General features: G+C 39.5%; 1 long non-coding RNA gene across 2 annotated transcripts in view; it reads left to right on the forward strand.

Annotated features, from left to right (window-relative positions):
- The window catches only part of LOC143989380 (uncharacterized), a 153,279-nt gene extending 129,299 nt beyond the window's left edge, over positions 1-23,980 (forward strand). For both annotated transcript variants that reach the window (XR_013277030.1, XR_013277034.1), the window contains one exon: positions 23,667-23,980. This is a non-coding gene — a long non-coding RNA (uncharacterized LOC143989380). The remainder of the gene's footprint in view (positions 1-23,666) is intronic.
- The last annotated feature ends 225 nt before the right edge of the window (positions 23,981-24,205 follow it).

Here is a 24,205-nt window from a genome sequence, read left to right on the forward strand (position 1 = left end):
CACATGGTACAGCAGGCACATATCAGGAATATGAAGCGTTTGGATAACAAACACAGTCACAGGCTCTCAGCTTTGCTTTTTGCCTGGGCACTGCAGATAATTATTGACATGGAAGTGTTCAGAATACATTTTGTATTCATTTGTAATATTTATTGACTTGATAAAAAGAAAGATACTTTACTGAACTTGTGTTTCACTCTTTTCTGGATGAGACATTTTTAACATTTTCAATCTTGTTCTATTTTGCATTGTGCACCAGATCTAGACCACCATGCTCCTTTGCAAAGGAAAAACCCATATTAATTGGTTGGATGGCTGTGATCGTATGTTCTAAACTTCACTTTCAACCAAAGTGTATGCATTCATTCAAATACTGTAACTCTATATTGACTTCCCTACACGATCAAGATAACATCAGAAGTAGTGACCTGTTGTGGCACAAAGCAGTGCTTACATTCCGGTGAGACAGGTACTCATGGCAGAACCTACCCACAGATATCATGTCATCAGATTGTGTCAACCCTAAGATTTTTTTAAAATAGTGTTACCCACCCTCTTTGTGCCTCTCTTTTGGAGGTATTATCAGGCTCTTTTTAATATATCAAATATCCACATCAGAAATCTGTGCCATGACTATGATCCAATTCGATTCTGTTACATTGCACAATGTTGCCTATCTCACATGTTTTAGCCATTGGAAGCTAGAGTATGAATTGTAAATTGTATATAAAGTAACAGGAGATGGAACTTACCAGGTAGTGAAATGATACACCTTCAGGCAGGAAACCAAGGGGACAGAGGAAGCTATAAAACTGCAAGAATAACAGTGTCACCCCCCTGGTACATAGCATGGCACGGCTGTTTTATATTAAATGAGCGCTTGAACAGAATTACAAATATTAAACAGTTATTACATTTTATTGCAACTGTATATTTAGTCTTTCCGCCTGGAATCTGCCTACATAGTTTGGTTCTAGATCAGTGCTTTTGGACAGAGGAAACAAATACTACTATACTGTAGCACGTTGAAAGTTGCTTCTACATTTCATACCTACCTTAGTCCCTGATAAGAAAATGACCAATGACCCCTGGTAAGGAGCTTACTTAGACTTGAAAAGGGATCAGTGCTAAGGGTTAATCATTTATAAATGGGTGGGATTAAAAGTTTAATTAGAGCTTATTTTAAGTCTTTTTGGTTCATAGCTCAAGACTTTATGGGATTTCCCCTTATTGAAGAGAGAAAGTTGGGGAGCAGAGGAGATTGACCTGTTGCAACTTAAATTTAACGGTTCTTTGTTATGTTGAGAACATCTAGGTACTTTGTGAAAGAGGTATATGTCTATTTTGTGTTTTTTTTATCAAAATTAAATAAAAATTTTAGTTGGACCGTACATTAATATCATATCATGGCAGGAAGATAGACAGATCTTGTTTTGAGTGTATGAAATAGGAGATATTATCACATTGCTGCAATTCAGCAGTGTTTAATGCATATTAAGGTATGTTTTGCTGGAATGACTTGCCTTTTCAAAACCAAATATGGTATAAATGTATCTATGGAGAAACCCTGCTAATAAAGAATCTAATATTTTTTCACTAAACACTTTAAAAAAAAAGTTGCCCCAGTAGGATTCATCATTACATTACTAGGAATCACATATATATATATAAATATATTCAGATAAAGGTTTCAGTGAATATAATGGTCCAAACGTTTTTATAAAAGTAAATAAAGTAGCTCTAAAGTTTAAAATTTGACTTCATGTCTCCTCGCCTCCATGCTGAAAGTACTATTAAGAGCAGTGAAATACCTACCTGTCACCTGGAGCTGTCCTCCTCCCGGCCTGACCTACTTCCTGTTTGCATGTTTTTTCTCTTCTTTTTCTAACTCTTGGATAGTCTAAGCCCTTGTACACATGATCGGAGATTCCGACGGAATGTGTCCGATCAGAGCATTTTGTCAGATATTCCGACTGTGTGTGGTCTGCATCGGACTGTTTCCGTCGGAATATCCGTCGGACCAAATTTTCCAACTTGCCGGAAATATTTTCCGATAAAATGCTCCGATCAGACATACTCCGATCATGTGTAGAAAATTCCAATCGGACAAAGTGCCACGCATTCTCAGATAAAATTCCTACACCAAAGCTATTGGTTACTAGCCTGAACGTAGTCCCGTCGTAGCGAAATAACGTCATCACGTTCTGAACGATCGGATTTTCCGACAACTTCGTCCGACCGTGTGTATACAACAGTTTCGGACAAAATCCGTCGGACAAAATCCAACGGACAAAATCCGACGGATTTGGTTGTCGGAATCTCCGACCGTGTGTACAAGGGCTAACTGTGTGAGGCAGGCGTTGACTGACTTACTCAGTACTAATGCTTGGTGGTAACTGAGCGTTGATAATGGTGGGCAATGTTTAAACATTTATTTCTAAGAACACTGTAGAGCAATGCCTGGAATAATATTGGAAAGATAATGGACACGTTTGCACCTACCAGAACACTCTTATAGAACAAATAGGATGTCACCATTTATGACTTGGCAAATGAGTTATGAGAAGCAATAAAAAGACAATTGCCGGTATAATAATAACTCACTGGAAGCTTACCTTTGCTGGTAAGTCTATGTCAGCCTTTCTCAACCTTTTTACCCCAGGGGAACCCTTAAAATAACTTTCAGGTCTCGAGGAACCCCTGATAAAACCCATTCATTGGGGGTCAGTGGGAACAATGCCCCTTACTTTGGTGTTCAGTGAGAAGAATGCCCTTTTTTACAGTGGTGGTAAGAATGGCCCCCTTACAGAGAGCTATAAAGATCATTGGTGTCATAGCACTGGCTCCTCCAAATGGCATTGGCTCAGAACTGTAGGCACTATCAAACAGGAGGTAAATCAGCCACAGCTCAAGGAACCCCTAGCCACCTCTGAAGGAAACCTAGGTTTCCACGAAACTCTGGTTGAGAATGGCTCGTGTATATAATCTACTGTCATTGGGCACAGCAAGCTGTATTCACTCTGCTTCTAAATTTCTCTTAATCTGGTTAAATTCACAAACAATTAACACAATTACATTTTTTCGCCAGTCACGTGAGACCGGCAGGAAGAACTTTCAAAAGTTATGGAGGATTGTAGAAATCAACACTTCCCCGCAGGCTTCGGCCATTTCTAGTGATGGGAGCAGCATTCCGTAGCGTGGGTAGAAGGAGAGGATCTTCTTTACCAGTCTGGCCTTGGTGTTAAAAGATATCAGTATGTAATTTTTTTTTGCCCTGAAGATGAGCATTATGAAAAAAGATGAGTATCCATATCATTATTATTTTATAACTAGACCAGCATGTTTCAGCATTTGATATGTCACGCATTTGTGCAGCAACTTCCTAATTAGATAAACTAATACATTTCCACATACTCTGTCACACTTTCACACACTCTGTCAGAGTCCAGAATAATGTAATAATATAATACTAAATTCACCCTAGGCACATAATGATTTGATCTTATCTGCTCTGCTCCATGCAGCTTATAAGATTTCCAAAAAAATGTTTAGGAGTTTAATTAGATGGCACCAAACCCACTGTTTCCTGCTGTATTTTACTCAACAAAATAGCTTGAGTTCAAAAACACTGTAGCAGTTTGTTCTGCAATGCTGTAATCTTTATACCAGATTTATTCATGCACCATAAAAAAATAAATACATAAATACATCCATACTGTGTATAAAATTCAGGTCATCTGTAGGGAAAAGGCTCTTGCGAGAAACAGTTCTGGTGGCAATTCCTAACATCCATCAGTGGCTCCTGCAAGAATTGTGCAAGCCTCAGCCTAATGATAATGTTTTTTGCTACAGTAACAAGGTGAACAAAATAATGCTGGCACATGCACTAGAGGGGGAAGAGAGGTTTGAGGGTAAATTTGGCTAATGTGTGGACATACAAATTCACCTCTTGATCTCGATTTATATAATTTTATTCACACAAATAGAGCTTTCTTTTGGTGGTATTCAATTATCACTGGGCTTTTTATTTCTTGCTATATAAAATAAAAAATACAAAAAATGTAGAAAAAAATAAAGGTTGTTCTTAGTTTCTGTTACAAAATTTTGAAAACAAACAATCTTTCTTCATAAATTTAGACCAAATGTAGTCTACTACATTTCTTTGATAAAAATAAACCAAATCAGTGTATATTACTTAGTTTTTGTTAAAGTTAGAGTAGAGAGTTAGGCTGGATTCACACCTATGCATTTTTAATGCTTTTTGCATTTTTCAGATTTGCACTACAGAACGTGCTCCATAAGAAACCATGTTAAATGGACTGTAGTGCAAATCTGCAAAATGCAAAAAACACTAAAACTGCTGTTTTACATACTGTTACCAGTGTATTACATAGTGGGGGGGTGGGGGGGGGGGGTGATCAGAGATATTTTTTATGCTGTGATTGCTTGTTACAGTAGTGATCAAAACTTTGCCCAATCGGGGTACAATAAAAGCTTCATGTTCAGGAGCGAGGCCAGGAAGGTTCCAGGGTGGAGCGGGGTCCTTAGGAACAAAAAAACTATTTGGCAGTAAAAAAAATGGACTTTAAGGGGAACCCCACGGCAAAATTTAAAAAAGAAACAGCATGCCCCCCCCCCCCCCCAAATCCATACCAGACCCTTATCTGAGCACGCAGCCTTGCAGGTCAGGACAGGGGGGAGGAACAAACAAATGTCAGAATCTGGAAGCCCCTTTTAACAAGGGGGCCCCCAGATCCAAACCCTCCCTCATGTGAATGAGTATGGGGTACATATTACCCTACCATTCACCAAAATAGTGTAAAAAAAAACACAGAAACAGCTTTTTACAATTCCTTTATTAAAAAATAAAAAAACAGTGTTATCAGCATGCACCGGTCCGTGATGTCACAAGGGGGTTGGTGCCACCACATCGCCAGGTGGACCCACCCTTACATATATAAGATCTGTAAAACAGCGGAGGAGGCATTTGGCAGCTGGCCGTCAATGAAGGGCCGAGGTTTTTTTCTGTTTTATCTCAGGTGTGGCGGGCAGCGTGATTGACAATGGATTTACATGGGGGGCAAGGGTTTTTTATTTTTTTAAAATAAACGAATTGTCAAAAATTGTCTTTGTGTTTTTATTTTTGACACTTTTTTGTTGAATGGGTAGGGGTACATAGTACCCCATACTCATTCACATGGGGGGCTGGAATTTTAAGCCCCCCTTGGTAAACATAGAGACAAAGCACCCCCCCCATGTTGAGGGCATGTGGCCTGGTATGGTTTTGGAGGGGAGGCACGCACTCACTCGCACCCCCTTTCCTGACCTACCAGGCTGCATGCTCAGACAAAGGTCTGGCATGAATTTGGGGGCCCAACGCGTTTTTTCTAAAAATCTTGGCGTGCCGTTTTTTTTTTCTTATTTTTTTTTCAATAGCCGTGAACCGACAATTGCAACTGCAAGTCAATTTAAATGTGATTCGACTTGTTTTTTTTTCTTTAGAAATTTAATTTTTTCTGCAGCATGTTCTGTATATACTACAGATGTGTCACTTCACAGGCAGACTAAGGGGACCCTCCAGACACTATATTGAAAGGATTTTTTTTTCTTGTTGCGCTTTAAGCATCATTAAAATCACTGCTCCTGGGGGACATGCATTGATACATGTCCCCCGGATAGTACCCAGACCCCATATCCCTTTTTTGGCCAATTACTTGCATATACCCTTAAAAATGAGCATTTTATTATTTCTGTTAGGTTCCCATAGTCTTCAATGGGGTTCACCGTTCGGGTTAGAACTTTTGCCCTGTTCGGGAGTTCTGCTGCGAACCGAACAGGGGGGCGTTCGGGCCATTTTTATTGAGATATACAAAAGGTACTTTATTTAATTAAAGTACAACTAAAGGTTCTTGCATGACAGTACCAATTCCATTTACTATGTGATACACAAGTCTCATAGAGTAAGAGAAAATGTCCTTTACCTTCCCTGACTGAGCCAAATTTTCCTTAATTTGAGTCTCACACACTTCTCTTCCCAGACACTGCAGCACACAGTGGGAGGGTTTCAGCAGCAGTGGGCAGAACTAGATTTGGCCAGGTGATGACTGGTAAGCAGGGACATTGCTAGGTGGAAAAAAGACCAGAGGCTTAAGCCCACAGTCCAAGCCCGGCATTGGGGGGTTGTGTTGTGGGGGTAGGCTCACTTGCTGATTGCTGCCTGGCTCACCAGTGCCCATCAATGCTGACCATTAAACAGACCTACCTGACACATACACCAACCGTTACGCTGACCTACCTGACACACACTGACCCACCTGACACACACTGACCTACCTGACCATTACACTGATTTACAGTACCTGACAATTACACTGACCTACCTGACCCACACTGACCTACTTAAAACACTGACCTGCCAGACCATTACACTGACTCATGCTGACCTACCTGACAGACACTGACTTACCAGACCATTACACTGACTTACCAGACCATTACACTGACCTACCTGACCATTACACTGACCTACCTGACACACACTGACCTACCCAACCATTACATTGACCTACTTGACACACACTGACCATTACACTAATCTACCTGACCTTTCCATGTCAGACTTCAGGTGACCTCCTCCTGCAGCTCAGCCTTACCTGTAGTGTGCAGCACCCCCATCCTATTCCTGGCCAGTCAGAGACAGCAGGCAGCCAGAGCCAGGACAGGAGAGCCGCCCTCCCATTTACACAAAGCAAGCGCTGAGCGGGGATCTCGTAGTGCTCTGCGTGGCCACATTGTAACTCCCTCCTCCTAGAGCCTTCAGTGCCTATGATGGACATCACATGTCCCGCGGTCCCGAGATTGGACCAGTGTGACGTCCATCATAGGCACTGCAGGCACCAGGAGGCGGAACTTGTTATGTTACTCGTCCATGCTCGGAGCCGGATCGGTCCCCGTTGGCTGCCGCTGAGTGGATGCTCGGGGCTAATAATAGAATTATGAATGCCCGAGACCCAAGGCATTTTGAGGGCCCACTCAGGGCTTCAGCCCCCCTCCCGACGCCACTGTTGGTAAGCTACAAGCTTGTGAATCAGCAGTGACAATGCTTAGAACCACATGCCTGCAACATCTTATCCCACTGTAGGGCAAGCAGGCACAGTCTACATGAGAGTGGCCACTCTCAATTCAAAAGTAATGCCACACCACCGCAGGAAGCTAAATGAGGTGGACTTCCTTGGCACTCTCAACAGGTATTCGTTGAACTTTGCAGAAGGACTAAATGAAAACTTTCAGGGGAAAGACGCACTTATTAACTGCTGCTGCACTTTTTTTTTTTTTTTTTTTTACTTTAATTATTTGATAGTTACAATTTAATTTTTCTGCAATCCTTTATATCATTATATTTTTGTGCAATTTCAAAGTTAAAATCATACATTCATGTTATGTATGCATCTGTGTTTATTTTGTGTCTGTGTTCAAAAGTCTATTTGAAGCTCTATTTGTACATTTTAAATAACATATTTCATAACTTCTAATACCATATGTAGCTATAATAATGCAATAAACCTAAGGAAATAAGTCACTTAATTTATACATTTTCAAGATCCCTGTGGTTGGACTTACAACTTTAAGAATTCACATTTTCATAAGTTCCTTTATCTAATTGAATGGAAAAATGAATGATTATTCTGTACAAAGTCTGTCGCTCATCTTTAAAAATTACTTATGGATTATTAAATCAAGAAAATTTGAAAACATGAATCAATGGCAATAACCCAAATAGCGGGCCCGCTGACAAGCTATTAATTTTTAATGTATCATTTGTACAGCATTACGCAAAAACATTTTCTCTTGATCATTAATTGCACAGTGTTATATGAAACAGGGATGATAAAAAAAAATGATCTTGTGGTTTACCTGTCTAGAAAATGGAGATGTCATTAGCGAGACAAAGTAGGTGATCATGACTTACCTATTTTCATAAATTACACTAAATAACCATAATGGTGCAATTTAGTAGTCCAAAGTTCATTTTTTTTTCCACAGGCCTCCGTAGTTACCAGTTAAAAGTGAGGGATCCTGCTGAGAAAATAGTAGCCTAATCAGATGCCAGGAATTCTGACTGATCAGATGAGCTACATTTTCTTTTTTTATGTGAAGATCTAATAAATAGTGTGCTATAGGGGGGGGATTCACAACTTTTGTGCCTGCATTTGATTATTCAGGGTGGCTGCACAGAGGTCCAAACTGGCAGACTACTGTACTCTATAGGCTAATCCTTGCCGATTTTGGTATGCATGCTGAGCTTTCCCAAGGCATTATCGTTAAATCTCCATATAACTGCTACAAAATAAGTGCTCTTAATCACCTCATATTTTAATCTCTGGTCAACCATAAACAGTGGTAATTCACCGCCATGCTATATTCTCAGTTTTTGTCCTTATATAACTCACATGAAATACATGAAAGGCAAGTGATCTCTATTATTGGATGTATAACTTATAAGACAGCAGTAATCTTTTTCCATTAGTTTAAAATAAAGGCTGAGCATAGGTCCTCCTCTCCTCTCTTCTTACTCTCCGTCTCACACTCTCATATATAAGAATAACATTTAAAAACAATAAATATATTGTACCTTTACTATTCTTTTAACCCCTTACTATTTCATAAAGGGAATCTGCACTCTGCTTGGTGGAACAGTCTCTTTGTTCCTCGGGAACCTTTGGTGAGTGAAGAAGTGCGTTCCATGGGAATCTCACTTTTGATTGGTGAAAAGCAATGTAATATATTTTTGTATATAATTTTAAGGAGCTATAATTCTTCCTTATAAGGGCAATTATATCACTGAGCTAGGGTATTCCACCCCAAATTCAGAGCTGGAGAGCTTGTGCTTCTAAAAAAACAACAGACTTGCTGGCTGGTTTATGAGATGAAAATAGAAGATAGTAAGCCTAAAAAATGTAACTATTGCAGCCATCACATCTAATGCCGCATACACGCGATCAGAATTTCGGCCAGCAAAAGACCGATGAGAGCTTTTCATTGGAAAATGCGACCGTGTGTATGCTCTATCAGAATTTAGCTGGCCGAATTCCCGCCAGCAAAAATTTGATAGCATGTTCTCAATTTTCCTGATGGAAAAACTTTCTATCAGAAATTCTGATTGTGTGTATGCAATTCCGACGTGCAAAAACTCACGCATGCTCAGATTCAACTACGAGATGGAAGCTATTGGCTACTGGGTAATGAACTTCCTTTTTCTAGTCCTGTCGTATGTGTTCTACATCACGCGTTCTTGGCAGTCGGAATTTGGTGTGACCGTGTGTAGGCAAGACAGTTTGAGTGGAATTCCGAAAACCATCAGAGGTTTTTCCGATGAGAATTCCGATCGTGTGTACGCGGCATTAGAGTTGGTAAGCTGCAATATAATAAATGCTTGCTTTTGGGTTTAATACAACTTTAATTTGTATGTAAGACAGGAGAGAAGAAGTGCTAGTTTGGCATAAAACTGATCAATGATGCACCTGGCGAAAAAAAAGTTGTGTATCCATCACTCTTAAGCTAGTCATACACTTGTAGACTAGTACAAAGTTGTTCAAAAGTAATTAAAATCTTAAATTGCTTTTCACATTTTGGAATGAATGTAATTTCCAAAAAGAAAAACATATCCACTCTTAGAAAAACATTTTTTCGAAAACATATTCAATCCTTCTCCTTCTAATTTTCTTGTCACTCTGGTCAAAAATAAACATTGAATGGTGTTGTGTTAACCACTTTGCCAACTGTATACCTTACCTATACAACTGCAAGGTAGCTCTGCTGTGCAGGATCAAGTACCTACCTAGTATGTGATCCTGCACTTCCGGGTCTGGGGTGCTCATGCGTGGTGCTGGGAACCCATTTCCACTGTGATTATACACAGCTGGACTTGATCTGCGGCTACAACAGACTCAATGTCCACTGCCACTTGTCGATCATTAGGCAGTGAGACAGAAACAAGGCAGATCGCCATTCTGTCAGTAGGGAAGGCATTGATCTTGTGTTCCTGCAAAGCAATGCCTTCTCCTAGTAAAAGCACCTCCCACACACACCCTTTGATCGCCCCTGATGTTAAACCATTCCTGGCCAGTGTCATTAGTATAGTGACAGTGCATATTTTTTTAGCACTGATCACTATATTAGTGTCACTGGTCCCCAAAAAATGTTAAAAGTGTCAGTTAGTGTCCGATTTCAATATCGCAGTCCCACTATAGGACGCTGATCGTCGTCATTACTAGTAAAAGATAAATAAATAAAAATTTAAGTATATATCCCATAGTTTGTAGATGCTATAACTTTTGCGCACACCAATCTATATGTACGCTTATTGGGATTTTTTTTACCAAACACATGTAGCAGAATACATATTGGCCTAAATTGATGAAAAAATTTGATTTTTAAATTTTTTTTATTGAATATGTTTTATAGCAGAAAGTAAAAATTTTTTTTTTATTTCAAAATTGTCAGCTTTTTTTGTTTGTAGTGCAAAAAATAAAAAATGCAGAGGCCATTAACAACCACCAAAAGGAAGCTCTATTTGTAGAAAAAAAGACATTGATTTTATTTGGGTACAAAAATGCATATGTAAGTTCAGGCTCTATTTGAGTATGCCTCTGTATAACATCACATTTCATGGCTAACCTGAATGGCCAAACCACCCAACTTGCTAAGGCATGTAATACTATACATTGAATAGGAATAAGGTTCAGGTTTACTTCTACCATAGATTAACCGGTTCCCGACCAGCGCACGTCGATGTACGTCGGCAGAATGGCACGGGCAGGCATATTGAAGTACAGGTACGTCCAATCTCTAATGCCGCCCTGCTATCGCGAGCGCAGCGCCGGCGGCGCGCTCACGTGCTGGTCGGGACCCCCAGTGAGTCCGGTCGCGGGTCCCGCGGACTTGATCGCTGCGGGCATACTCGTGATTGTCGTAGTTAGTAACACACCCCTGGGAACACTTAACCCCTACACTGCCACCCACTGGTTAACCCCTTCACTGCCAGTGTCATTTACACAGGAATCACTGCATTTATATAGCAGTGATTGCTGTATAAATGACAATGGTCCCAAAAATGTGTCAAAAATGTCCGATGTGTCTGCCATAATGTCGCAGTCACAATAAAAATCGCTGATCGCCACCATTACTAGTAAAAAAAAAAAAGATTAATAAAAATGCCATAAAACTATCCCCTATTTTGTAAATGCTATAACTTTTGCGCAAAACAATCGATAATTGCTTATTGCGATTTTTTTTACCAAAAATATGTAGAAGAATACGTATCGGCCTAAACTGAGGGAAACATTTTTTTTTAAATATATTTGGGGGATATTTATTATAACAAAAAGTAAAAAATAATGCATTTTTTTCAAAATTGTCACTCTATTTTTGTTTATAGCGCAAAAAATTAAAACTGCAGGGGTGATCAAATACCACCAAAAGAAAGCTCTATTTGTGGGAAAAAAAGGACGTCAATTTGGTTTGGGAGCCACGTCACATGACTGCGCAATTGTCAGTTAAAGCGACGCAGTGACGAATCGCTAAAAGTGGTCTGGTCTTTGACCAGCAAAATGGTCCGGGGCTGAAGTGGTTAAAGGTGAGTCCCGAGAGTTCAAGATTTGAGGTCCGGGTGAATTTATGTGCAGTTTCCCACAGGAGAATTTTCTAACTATAATGCACTGCATGGCTAGTTTATTCGTTTTCTAAACCTGTTGGGAAAGCTCTGGCCAGGCTAATTAGGGGTCTTTTTTGATAAGCCCCCTCACTATAAAAGGAGGGAACCCAGTAACCATAGTGTCGCTGTATTGAAAGGTGCTGTATGCAAAGCACAGGGAAAGTTCACAAGTTGTATAGGGAGAGGTTAGATTCATTTGGGAAACTGTACTTTAATTCTGATTGCTAGCTCTTTGAGAAATCAACCCCTTTGCTACATTTTTGTTCTTTTTATTGAGGGTTTTTTTTGTGTTTGTTTTTTTTTTTTGTGGATGATTTGAGATTAGCAGTCACTTTTAGTTGCTGTGCCATGCTTTCTTTAACCACTTCACATCCAGAAGGTTTATCCCCCTTTCCTGACCAGGCAATTTTTTGCAATACGGCACTGTGTTGCTTTAACTGACAATTGTGCGGTCATGCGAAACTATACCCAAACAAAATTGTTGACCCTTTTCCCCCACAAATAGAGCTTTTTTTCTGGTGGTATTTGATCACCTCTGCGGTTTTAAATTTGTGCGCTGGAAACAAAGAACAACAGACAATTTTGAAAGAAAAACAATATTTTTTTACTTTCAGCTCTAAAACACATCCAATAAAAAAAAATAGAAAAATCAAATTTCTTTGTCAATTTTGGCCAATATGTATTCTGCTACATGTTATTGGTAAAACAAATCCCAACATGCATATATTGATTGGTTTGCGCAAAAGTTACTGTGTCTACAAACTATGGGATTTTTTTTTACTAGTGATGGAGGCAATCAGCAACTTATAGCAGGACGATATTGCAGCGCACAAATCAGACACCTAACTGACACTTTTGACACTTTTTTGGCAACCAGAAACACTAATACAGTGATCAATGCTAAAAATATGCACTGTCACTGTACTAATGACACTGACTGGGAAGGGGTTAATATCAGGGGAAATTAAAGGGTTACTTGTGGGCCTGACCAGTGCATGGTTACTGTGGGGGAGATGCTTTTACTACTGGAAGACATGGATCTGTGTTTCTGCTTCACAGAAACCCAGGATCCATGTCTTCTGTACTCACATAGGCAAAGTGGCATTCTGTCAGTGTAATGAACGATCGGCAGGTTCTGGTAGTCATCGGGTCCATGGGACCTGCTAATCAGCTCTCACTGTGTAAAATCACAGCAGGAGCGGTGGCGCATGCTTGTGCCCTAATTCCAGAAGTACAGAATCACGTATATATACGCGATTTTTCACAGAGCAGCCGCTCTATAGAAGTAAATCTGCTATGGACCAGTCGGGAAGAGGTTAAAAACGTTACTTTTATCTCAGGGTGCTGATATTTCTTTGGTATATAACTTTTTATAGGGCCTTCATTTTAGATGAAACTAATTTTTGGAAGCAAGCCTTCCTTTTTATTTCAGGGATTGGTATTCTGGGGTATTCTCAACATCTAATTGTTACTAACCTTCTTGAAGCTGCTCTTTGTTTGCAGCATATTGCTGCATCATTTGAAAGAAAAAAAAGGAGGAACTAAAACAGTGTGCATATAATCAAACTCTCATTTTATCACTAATGTTCACTGTATTCCCTCCATAGATAAAATAAAAGTTAGGCATACACCTGTTAGGTCTATTACTCCCTGTCCCTGATTAAAACCGTCCTACTGCTGGCCAGTTTTGCACTGCCTTATACTCTGCAGTATATTAACTTCTCACAATAGGACTTGCCCATGCGTCTTTGGTTTTGAGTTGTTTTCACCAGGAGCATGGCTGCAGCTGCCTGAACACTTTTTTCAGGGGGCAGAAGGGAGTCCCCTCCCACCAACACCTGCCAGCTTTCTGCTGTGGTCAGGACCAGTTTACCATAGAGAAGAAAAAGAAACATCCATTCCCTGATCATCTCTATGGTGTATGAAACTGGAAGCAACAAAGATTTGCCATCAGTTAGTAAAGGAGCCAATCAAACCAATCTCCGTTAGATTGGCTGCTTCGGAGGGCAGAGGAGAGGTCAGATCTCTCAATAAAAAGTACCTGTCACTGTCCATGCTATCAGAAGGGATGTTCTTCATCCGTTGTCATGGTAATTAAGTTGATAAAAAAAATCAATTTCAATAAATAAAATAAATAAAAAATTAAAAACTTAAATCAATCTCTCTCCCCCTCCCGTGCTCACGTGCAAATGTAAAGAATTTGTAGGTATAGTGATCACTAGGGATGAGCCGAACACCCCCCAGTTCGGTTCACAGTAGAACATGCGAACAGGCAAACAATTTGTTCAAACATGCGAACACTGTTAAAGTCTATGGGACACAAACATGAATAATCAAAAGTGCTAATTTTAAAGGCTTATATGCAAGTTATTGTCATAAAAAGTGTTTGGGGACCTGGGTCCTGCCCCAGGGGACATGTATGAATGCAAAAAAAAGTTTTACAGCAGTCCCTGCACAAAATGAAATTTCTAAAGCGTCAAGGGGGGTCATCTGGTCACCCGGTTATACCACCCTGTGTCACCACTCCCTCTGATGCCCCAGGAAAGCCATAGGGAAGTCCCCGTACGTCAGAGGGGGGCGGGGTCACCCGAGGACATCATTGTGTGGCCCCACCTTCAGTTATAAAAGAACTGTCACCTGCAATGACACGTCATACGGCGGGAGGTGGGTTGTCTTGGCTTTTTTTTCTTTTTCGGTCTGTTGGAGCGAGAGAAGAAGATAAATGGACTTCATGGGACATTTTTATTTTTTAATAAAGGACTTGTCCCAAGCCGTGTCTTGTCATTTTTACCATTTTGACACTTTTTTGTGTAGGGGTACCCAGTTACCATTTCACACAGGGGGGAGGCCGGGATCTGGGGGTCCCCTTGTTAAAGGGGGCTTCCATATTCCGATAAGCCCCCCACCCGCAGACCTCCACAACCACTGGGCAAGGGTTATGAGGATAAGGCCCTTGACCCATCAACATGGGGATAAGGTGCTTTGAGGGGCTACCCCAAAGCACCCTCCCCATGTTGAGGGCATGTGGCCTGGTATGGCTCTCTCACCCCCTCTTTTCTTGCAGCTTGCCAGGTTGCGTGCTTGGATAAGGGTCTGGTATGGATTTTGAAGGGGACCCCCACGCCATTTTTATTTTAATTTTGGCGCGGGTTTCCCCTTAATATCCATACCAGACCTGAAGGGCCTGGTATGGAACTTGAGGGGACCCCCACGCAATTTAAAAAAAAAAAAATTGGTTTGGGCTTCTCCTTAATACTCGTACCAGACCCAAAGGGCCCGGTAATGGACTGTGGGGGTATCCCATGCTATTTTTTACAATGATTTTATGTGTCTTGCCAGGACCGACAATTCATTATAGCCATGAGTACTTTTAAATTACTCTTTTCCTTTAGAAATGTAATTTCATGCAGGGACTGTTGTAAACACGAGAAACATGCGTCACTTTTCAGGCATACTATAGACACCCCCCAGGTACGAAATTTAAAGGAATATTTTACTTTTATTGTTTCACTTTAAGCATTATTAAAATCACTGCTCCCGAAAAAACTTCAGTTTTCAAAACTTTTTTTGCATTTATACATGTCCCTTGGGGCAGGACCCAGGTCCCCAAACACTTTTTTTGACAATACCATGCATATAAGCTTTTCAAATTAGCACTTTTCAGCAAGATCCCTATTAGGGGTGTTGGGGGAGGGGGGGTCCCCTGGTATCTCCCCAAGATAGCCTCTAGTTTTGGGCTCCGGATAAGGCGACACCCTATTGATGTATAACTGGCTTTATTCATCCTTGTGAGGGATGATGCCTGTATTTCAAGTTACTATTGTCTATGATTGCACCACTGTTTGCCTGTAGTATGCTTGTTTACTGGCAGCAGGCCTGCCCTGCTGCCAATTGTTTGTTAATGTACCCATGTACTTGCAAGTGTCTTTTCAAAAATAAAAAACCTTTGAAAGTAAAATTAGCACTTTTGCTTTCTCCCATACACTTTTAAAGAGTGTTCCGTGGCTTTCGAATTTGCCGCAAACACCCCAAATTGTTTGCTATTGGGTGAACAGGCAAACCACCGATGTTCATGACGAACTTACGTTTATCCCTAGTGATCGCACCACAAGTGAGGCATTGATGTGAACATCAGGGGGAGATCAATGATTTTAGTGCCAGATCTCCTGTTTAACTCTAAACTGGTAAACTGTACAGGCTTTTAAAGCATTGCCTATGGATTGATATACCATAGCTTGTCGCCATTCCATGGGTCAAAATTTTTTAAAGCCTGACATGGTATCTATTTACTCGGCTTAACATTATATTTTATATTTTATCAAAAAATTGGGTATTGAGTTGTTTTTGCATTCACTAAAATTAATTAAAGTTTATTTTTTTCCTGAAAACTTGCAGTTTATAAACCGCTGCACAAATATTGTTTGGCATAAAAAAAATTGCAACAGCCACCATTTTATTCTACAGGGCCTTTGCTTTCAGAAAAAAATGAGGGGCTTTTAAATAATTTTCTTAGTGAAAAAAAATCAGAGTTTTTACATGTATGTGAGAAGTGTCAGAATTGGCTTGGACAGCAAGTGGTTAATTCTTTTAGTAAAGCCCCAGCTTGTGCTCTTTGTCTTTACCAAATATCCCACTGCTTGCCAATTTTACACTGCTAGATGGTCTGTAGTCTTTTAATTCTCAATTAAAGTTATATAAATTAACTATCAAGGACAGTCTCAACTAATACTGGCCAATTTATATCTGCTAGTCAAACCAGGCCTATTACTGTTTGATGAAAAAAACTAAAAACACTATAAAACATCCTGTTTGCCTGTGAAAACTGTACCGTTACATTTTACCATGTACTGCTTTAAGATATGCCCCAGGCATGTTATTCAAAGGATTTGTGTTTTTTTTAATGTAGCCCTTGAAGCCATATGAAAAGACCCTCTCCCTGCTGTAAGGTATTTAAAAAAACACATGTCCCTCACGGCAATGTTCAACTAGGCTGCTTTTTGTTACAGTAGTTTTCCTATTAGCCATTAAAAATTTCCAGAATGTTATTACTTCAATGGCATTCACCACTATGTTCGGATTTGCTGAATTTCAAAAAGGGTTCTTTAAACCAATAGCAAATTGAACTTGGCAAATTCCCTCTGAATATTGTCTGATGTGTGTTTAATACTGCTGGATCAACAAGAGTGGGATTTGGTTCTAGTGGATATATAATGAAGTGCACTTTTTATAAGGAAGCAGATCCGCAGTGAAAGTATAGTGTGTGAGGACTTTGCCCAGGTGCTAGGCTTCTACCACTCTGATCACAATTTTTTAATTGTTCAATAGACAATCAGCTTGTAGAGGTGAATTAACGAGCACCTAGTACAAAGGATTGTATTACTTAAAAAGCCTTTTTGAAATGTTTATTGGTTAAAAGCATCAGATACCGCCAACAAGTTTTTTGGGAAAAGACCTTCCCCCCTCTTTAGAACTTGAGCAATGGATGTTAGCAGGATCACCCTGAAATGCACTAGAAGGCCTAATCAAGGCTTGATAGACTAGTTTCCCCTAATTGAACTAAGAACAGCGGTCCTGCTTTAGAATAGTTGATATGCTAATGGCATGCAGAGGCAGAAAGGCTTAGTCGAAAGGTAAAGCCAAACTCCAGTTGGGACAAATACAATAAAATCTTATGCCGCGTACACACGGTCGGATTTTCCGATGGAAAATGTTCGATAGGTTTTTTTTGTTTGGAAATTCTGACCGTATGTAGGCTCCATCGGACATTTTCCATCGGAATTTCTGACACATAAAATTTGAGATCAGGATCTCAAATTTTCTGACAACAAAATCTGTTGTTGAAAATTCTGATCGTGTGTACACAATTCTGACGCACAAATTTCTACGCATGCTTGGAATCAAGCGGAAGAGCCGCACTTCAATTTTCTCGGCTCGTCGTACGTCACCACGTTCCTGACGTTCGGAATTTCCGACAACATTGTGTGACTGTGCGTATGCAAGACAAGTTTGAGCCAACATCCATTGGAAAAAATCCCATGGATTTTGTTGTTGGAATGTCTGATCGTGTGTACGTGGCATTAGTCCTCGGGATCTATGAAAAAACAGCTCTGGGATATATACTTGGCTGATCTCTGGTGCTATCCCAATAAGGTCTCACAGGAAGTAGGTTGAATGATGTTTAACAACTTTCTGCAGCATTTAGGAGCTGAACATTGCCAAAGGAAAAGATAGTGCGGAGGACCTGTGATATCATGAAAACAGACCAAAGACTCTTTTTTTTAAGGAGTGTTACTATGGGAGAAGAAGGCAAATGGGGGCCCTAAGCCCAGAGTTGGGCTTTAACTGTGCACACTATGCACCTCATTCTTTATATTTACTTTACAATCTTACCATTAGGATACTTATTTTCAATCATGATATTGTTAGTTTCAGCTCTCATTGACCCTTATTGCTAAAAATAACTTACTGTTTTGGGTGCAGAGGTCATACATTTGTGCATAGGGTCCTCTTGTTGACTTTGTTCACCACTGCTTGAACCTAACCCTAAAATGAAAGTAGACTTTTCATTAAAATACAAGGCCTGCATATACTGTTCAGGCTTCTTCCTTTGTTAAAAATCACCCAATATTACTGGGTACAAAACATACCTGTAAAGAAAGAAGATTCATACTTACCTTATCACTGTCTTCTGCCTGCAATGCCTATGCAAGCGTGCCATCACACTTCTGGATAAATCCTGGAAAGTACAGAGCAGCAGAAATCTTGCAATAGACTGTAGTGCCTTCACACAAGATTTTACCTGCTTTGCGTTCCCTGGGTACCATCTTGGATGAATAGTGAGTCTGGCCCAGTGATGAAGAAAACAGGGGGGACTCCAACCTTTTTTCTTTACAGGTATGTTTTTCTCCCAGTTACACCAAGTTTTTTTAAATTATTTGTGGAATTTGCACTGTAAATGAAGGTTTGCTATAATTTCTTAACCTAAGCTCTGACATGAGATTAGTCCACTAAACAAAGCACCATACTTACCTTGAAGCAATTAGTACCAAAAGCTACATCTACTGCTTTGGCAGGCTCCAGAGAGGGTGCTGGGGGCATTTATACCCATTACAGTAAATAAGGCCATTTTTTATTGTGAAGATGACAAAATGGCACTGGTAATTCATTGTTTATAGCAGTAGAACCCTTTGTTCCCCTTGGTATAATATTAAAGCCTCACTCCAAGTTTGAATCATACCCCCTGCCATTCCTCGCACCTAACAAGCCTTTAATATCTAATCTACAATCTAAAAGCCTTCCTTAACACACAACTCCAAGCCCTCTCTTCGTTTAACTTCCTGTATGGGTCCTTTTTGGGGTATCCACATCACTGGCTGCATGATGTGGACACTTTCTATTGGATGGCCAGCAGTGGGGTTAACATCAGTGGAGCAGAGGGAAGAGAACCAATGATCTCAGGGGGCCATAACAGTGCTAGATTAGCAGTCCTCCTACTTGAAATGGTGGTAATGGTGGGCATGGACAAGGGACTTAGATGAGTATAACTGGATTTGCAAGGTAATAACACCACTAATTCTGGCAGGGTGGGTTAAAATACGGTGGGATGGGGGGGAGGGAGGTTATAGGAGGATATTTTTTGGCCAACATGGGGATTAAGGTCTATAAGTCTATCCAATTTTAGGACTGGCAATCTGGTAATTCTGGCTGCGTTTTAATAAAAAATCAACATAAACATTCCCTGAGACTCCGTATATTCATGTTTACTAAAGCTTTTGCTAAGCAGACTGGTGGGTTAATATTTTTTGTACTGTGGTATGCCACCCCTTTTGTAAACAGAAAGTGAAGTTGGCTTAGACTACAGTAGTAAGATGTGTGCAGAGCTTAAGTGTATGTAAAGCATTTTTTTTCCAGCTTTGAATAGAGCGATGAGGGGTTACAATTTCCCTCAGTTTCTAATCTCCCCACCACTGACATAGTGTGGAATCACCCTCTTTCTTTGTTTTTCTATTTGTCCTGGTGACCAATCATCCTGGGACTGTAAAGCCTCATACACACGATCGGATTTTCCAACGGGAATTGTGTGATGACAGGCTGTTGGCGAAAAATCCAACCATTTGTATGCTCCATCGGACAATTGTCGGATTTTCCACGGACAAATGTTGGATGGCAGGCTTTAAAATTTTCCGCAGACGAATGTCTGTTGTTGGATTTTCTAAGCGTATGTACACAAGTCTGTTGGACAAAAGTCCAAAGTACAAACACACATGCTCGGAAGCAAGGACGAGCCAGAAGTGGTTGGTCTTGTAAACTAGCATTCGTAATGGAGAATTAACATTCGTGATGTGGCAAATGATGAAATCTCGAAATGCAGCGCACATTCTCTTCTTCTTTAATGGGACAATAATGAAGCTGTTTCGCTGGTGATACTGATGGAGTTATTGCAAACAAATTTTCAAAGGCTTTTTTTTATATAGTGATATTAAGAATAATATTATTATGCTTGTTTTTTATGTTTGTTTTTTTTGGTGCAAGTTACCACAACACCATTATCCTGTAGTTTGTACAACTTTTACAACTCTGTTGGTGTCCCTTGTCAATTTTACATAGTTTTTTTTTCTTTTAATTTAGATTTTCTTTGATAAAAGCTTTATATGTGTATGTGCAAAGAAATATAAGTTATATTGCAAGTATATTCTAAATCATTTTAAAACCTGTTCTGCTACATCTACATCTGCACATAACATTTCAGTAAAGCGTTCTTTTCATGCTCTAGCAAGATTATTCTGCACTACATAGTCAGCACACTTGTACTCTCAAAAACCTCTAAACTTGACACATTTTTTTTTTATGTTGGTTCACCTTTATGTATTTTTTTTAAGGAGATTTGCACACAGGTCTTGTTAGCACCTTACATTGCCAACATGTGACATGCACCGTGTTAAAATTATGTAAAATGACTCTCGCTCCTCTAGCTCCTCCTAAAAGGGCATTTAACCTTCCCCCTCTAATGCATATGATTTCCTCGGGCTTGCTTTTGCTTTTAAAGAGGAACTCCACACTCCATTGTCCAATGCTCTTGTCTCCCCCCCTCCCCCCAACCCCTTGAATTTCCATGGGCTAACTTTTGCTTTTAAAGGGGAACTCCACTCTACTCTCCAAAGGTTGTGAGCTGCCTTTACCAATCCAAACCACGTCCTTTTTTCAGAGCATACAACAGGGCCAGCTAGGAAAGGGGTGAGAAGAGTAATTGCCCAACCCCCTCCTGAATCATACAAGGCCATATGCACTCAACATAGCTGGCTGCCTTTGGGGCATGTTGGGCTCAGTCCAATACCAACCACAAAGCACCTTGTACCCCCTAGTTTAAAGGGGTTTTCCACATTCCGTAAAGCCCTTTGTCTGCAGCCCCCCACAACCCCAGCCTAGGGTATATGGGAAACAAAGTGGTTGACTTTTGGGGTGCCCGAGCCTCTCCTGCCCCCAAGCATCCACCCCCATTTCATGGGCTGGCTGTGTGTTTGGCTAGGGGTTTGTTGTGGGAGGGGCTGAATATGTTTTTAGTTTGGGGTGGTATTTTTCACGTGGGGGTTCCCATTTTAAGCCTTAACAGACCCAAATGGCCTTGTGTGTATTGGGGGGGGGGCAGGCTATTTTTTGTTTTGGGTTAAAATCTTGCAGCTGCAATGTAGATTTGTAAGTTTTCTCTAAAGCCGTACATCTTTAAAGCAGCATTTTGGATACATGCTACAGATGCACCACTTTACAGGCAGAGTAAGCCCCCCCAGGTTACTAGCTTTTAAGCAATTTTGCATTTTTAAAGGCACTTCTTGTTTAGTTTTTTGGGGTTGTCCAAATTGGGGACATTGATATATTATATGTCCCTCAGGGTGGGACCTGGGCCCACATACCCATTTTAAGGCCAATAACTAGAATATTAGCCAGCCAAGTCAGTTCCCATAGAATGCAATAGTATTTGCATAAATTTTGCCCATGTTAGGCTCTCTGTTTGTCCCATTGGGCATGCTCAGGGACTTTTTTTTTTGTGCTTTTGTGTGTGAGAACAGCACTTGTATTTTTCTGAGCATGCTCAGAGAGTGTTTTTTTTTAGTTAGTAATTTAAGGACATCCTTAACACTACTAAATGTTTAAATCCTTAAGGGACTGTCTATTTGTCATTCCAAGTAATGCATTTTACACCCCCCCCCCAAAAAAAAAAAAAACAAGTTTCATGCAACAGATTTCCCAGCTGCAGCTTAACTAGCCTGATTGCCATGGAAAAAAAAAAAGGCGTGGTCTGTCTAAAAGCTACTTTAATATTTGTAAAACATTTAAAAAAAAAGTATAATTATAAGGAAATCTGCCCATAATTTAAAAAAAATACTCTGATGTGCTGTCGGTTTCTAATTTGATAAAAGTTATTGATGAGTCATTTAAATTTCAGGATAATTTTATAACATAATTCTGCATCACTGTTTAAATAACAATTTCCAGAGTTTCCAGCTTTAGGTTCCTGGCAAAAAAAGGAAGAAAGCACTCAAATTGTATTTCTTTCATTGCCAATTATTGAGCAAAAGCAATATGAATGCAAAAAGTGAAAGAAGTTTCTATTTTGTTTTAGAATTTTCTCAATACTGTAATCCAGCTCTGCTTAGAAAATAATAATTTCAAATTTAACATTTTAAAAAGTACAAACAGAGGCCTAAATGTTACTATAAAACATATATATATATATATTAGTTTATAAATAAAGAGAACAAAGGTGGGATTTTAACAGTGCTTATATATGGTTAGTACAAAGTAAGTACATAAAGTATAATAAAAAAATGAGTTTATTTAGATATAATTAAAATATCACACATAGTGCAATGTCCAACAGTATACATGAACAGATTACACTTAAAAAGGGTCCTGGAGGCAGAAAAATAAGGTACTTGCAACACTTTAGGGATACATATCTTATTTTTCTGCCTCCAGGACCCTTTTTAAGTGTAATCTGTTCATGTATACTGTTGGGCATTGCACTATGTGTGATATTTTAATTATATCTAAATAAACTCATTTTTTATTATACTTTATGTAATTACTTTGTACTAACCATATATAAGCACCGTTAAAATCCCACCTTTGTTCTCTTTATTTATAAACTAGTTTTGTAATTAGGATGAGGTGCCTACATTATATGGGTGTCTTCTGATGGTCTGGACCAAAACTCAAATATATATATATATATATATATATATATATATATATATATATATATATATATTTTTTTTTTTTTTACTGTAAAACTATATTAAAAGTCTCAAAAGAAAACACCTACATGAATATCACACATAATTATTTTGTTTTATGTTATAATGTTTATATTTCATGTGTTGTGTATGTGTTTTTTGTGTGTGTACTATACATTTTACTTTGACCTTAACATTAAGAAAGAAAGGAACCCTCCATGAAGCCCAATAAAATACAGCTGCCCCCACCAACCTTCCGTTCGAGGTTGGATCAATGCAGAAAAAATGCCCTTTGATGGACTTTCTGGCCCTGTGATCTCCAAGCCCTAGGGGTTTAAAGGATGAGCATATCAATTCGGGACCACTGAACTGCATTTCCATTGCAGGAGGACCACTCCTCCCGGCTTTGTCCGGACAGACTCAAGCCCTCCCACTTTTGTCACTCTTCTTTCATGCTTTATTTAGCAAATACAAAACCGGCTTTGTTTGTTGCTGGGTCGATGCTAAACTTTGCATAAAACAGTTTAAAGTGTTGTTAAGCTGCGTGTGTACCTGTAAGCACCTCTGGGGTTTTAACTGATTTACCATACATTTTTAGTTAGTATTTTATATAAAGAATATAGGCACCAGAAAGGTTTTTATTTCTGTTTTGGAAAAAAAAATTAAAAGTTTTTAGAAATGCATTATATCATTAAATCGAAATGTACTTTTTTTTGTTTCAGACAGTCCACAATCACTTTTACTGACAGTGACAGCGGACGAAGCACACAGAAAATGTGAGATGATTTAATCGGAGTTGTTTTGACTGCTTTCACAGAATGCCATCCAAAGTGAAAGCCCAGACCATTTCATCTACAGGAACAGCCAGCTCTTAGCACACTAATGTCTTTCATTTCTATGTCTACATCAGTGTCTTATTTACTTATTTTTACTCAAAGATGATGCCTGTGCACCTACACCAGGAACAAGCATTTACATTTGAATTATTTATGGGCTCAGTCTAACAACTTTCTTCATTTCCATACTTGGAGTTTACCTAACAAAAACTTGATAGTATTGCAGTTTGCTGGTCCATTGATGTTGTGGCTGCATTCATTTTCTTTTTTCACAGTTTTCTCCTTGACTTTAACCTGGTAATCCAGCCATTAAATAAATCCTGTCCTAAGGGGACAACCGTACTTGTCAGTCTAGGACAATGAGGGGTTGATTTACTAAAACTGGAGAGTGCAACATCTGGTTCAGCTGTTCATGGTAGCCAATC

This window comes from Lithobates pipiens, unplaced genomic scaffold (genome assembly GCF_037356315.1).
Source record: "Lithobates pipiens isolate NorthernLeopardFrog02 unplaced genomic scaffold, aLitPip1_a1.2 Scaffold_1, whole genome shotgun sequence".
Classification (NCBI taxonomy): Eukaryota; Metazoa; Chordata; class Amphibia; order Anura; family Ranidae; genus Lithobates; species Lithobates pipiens.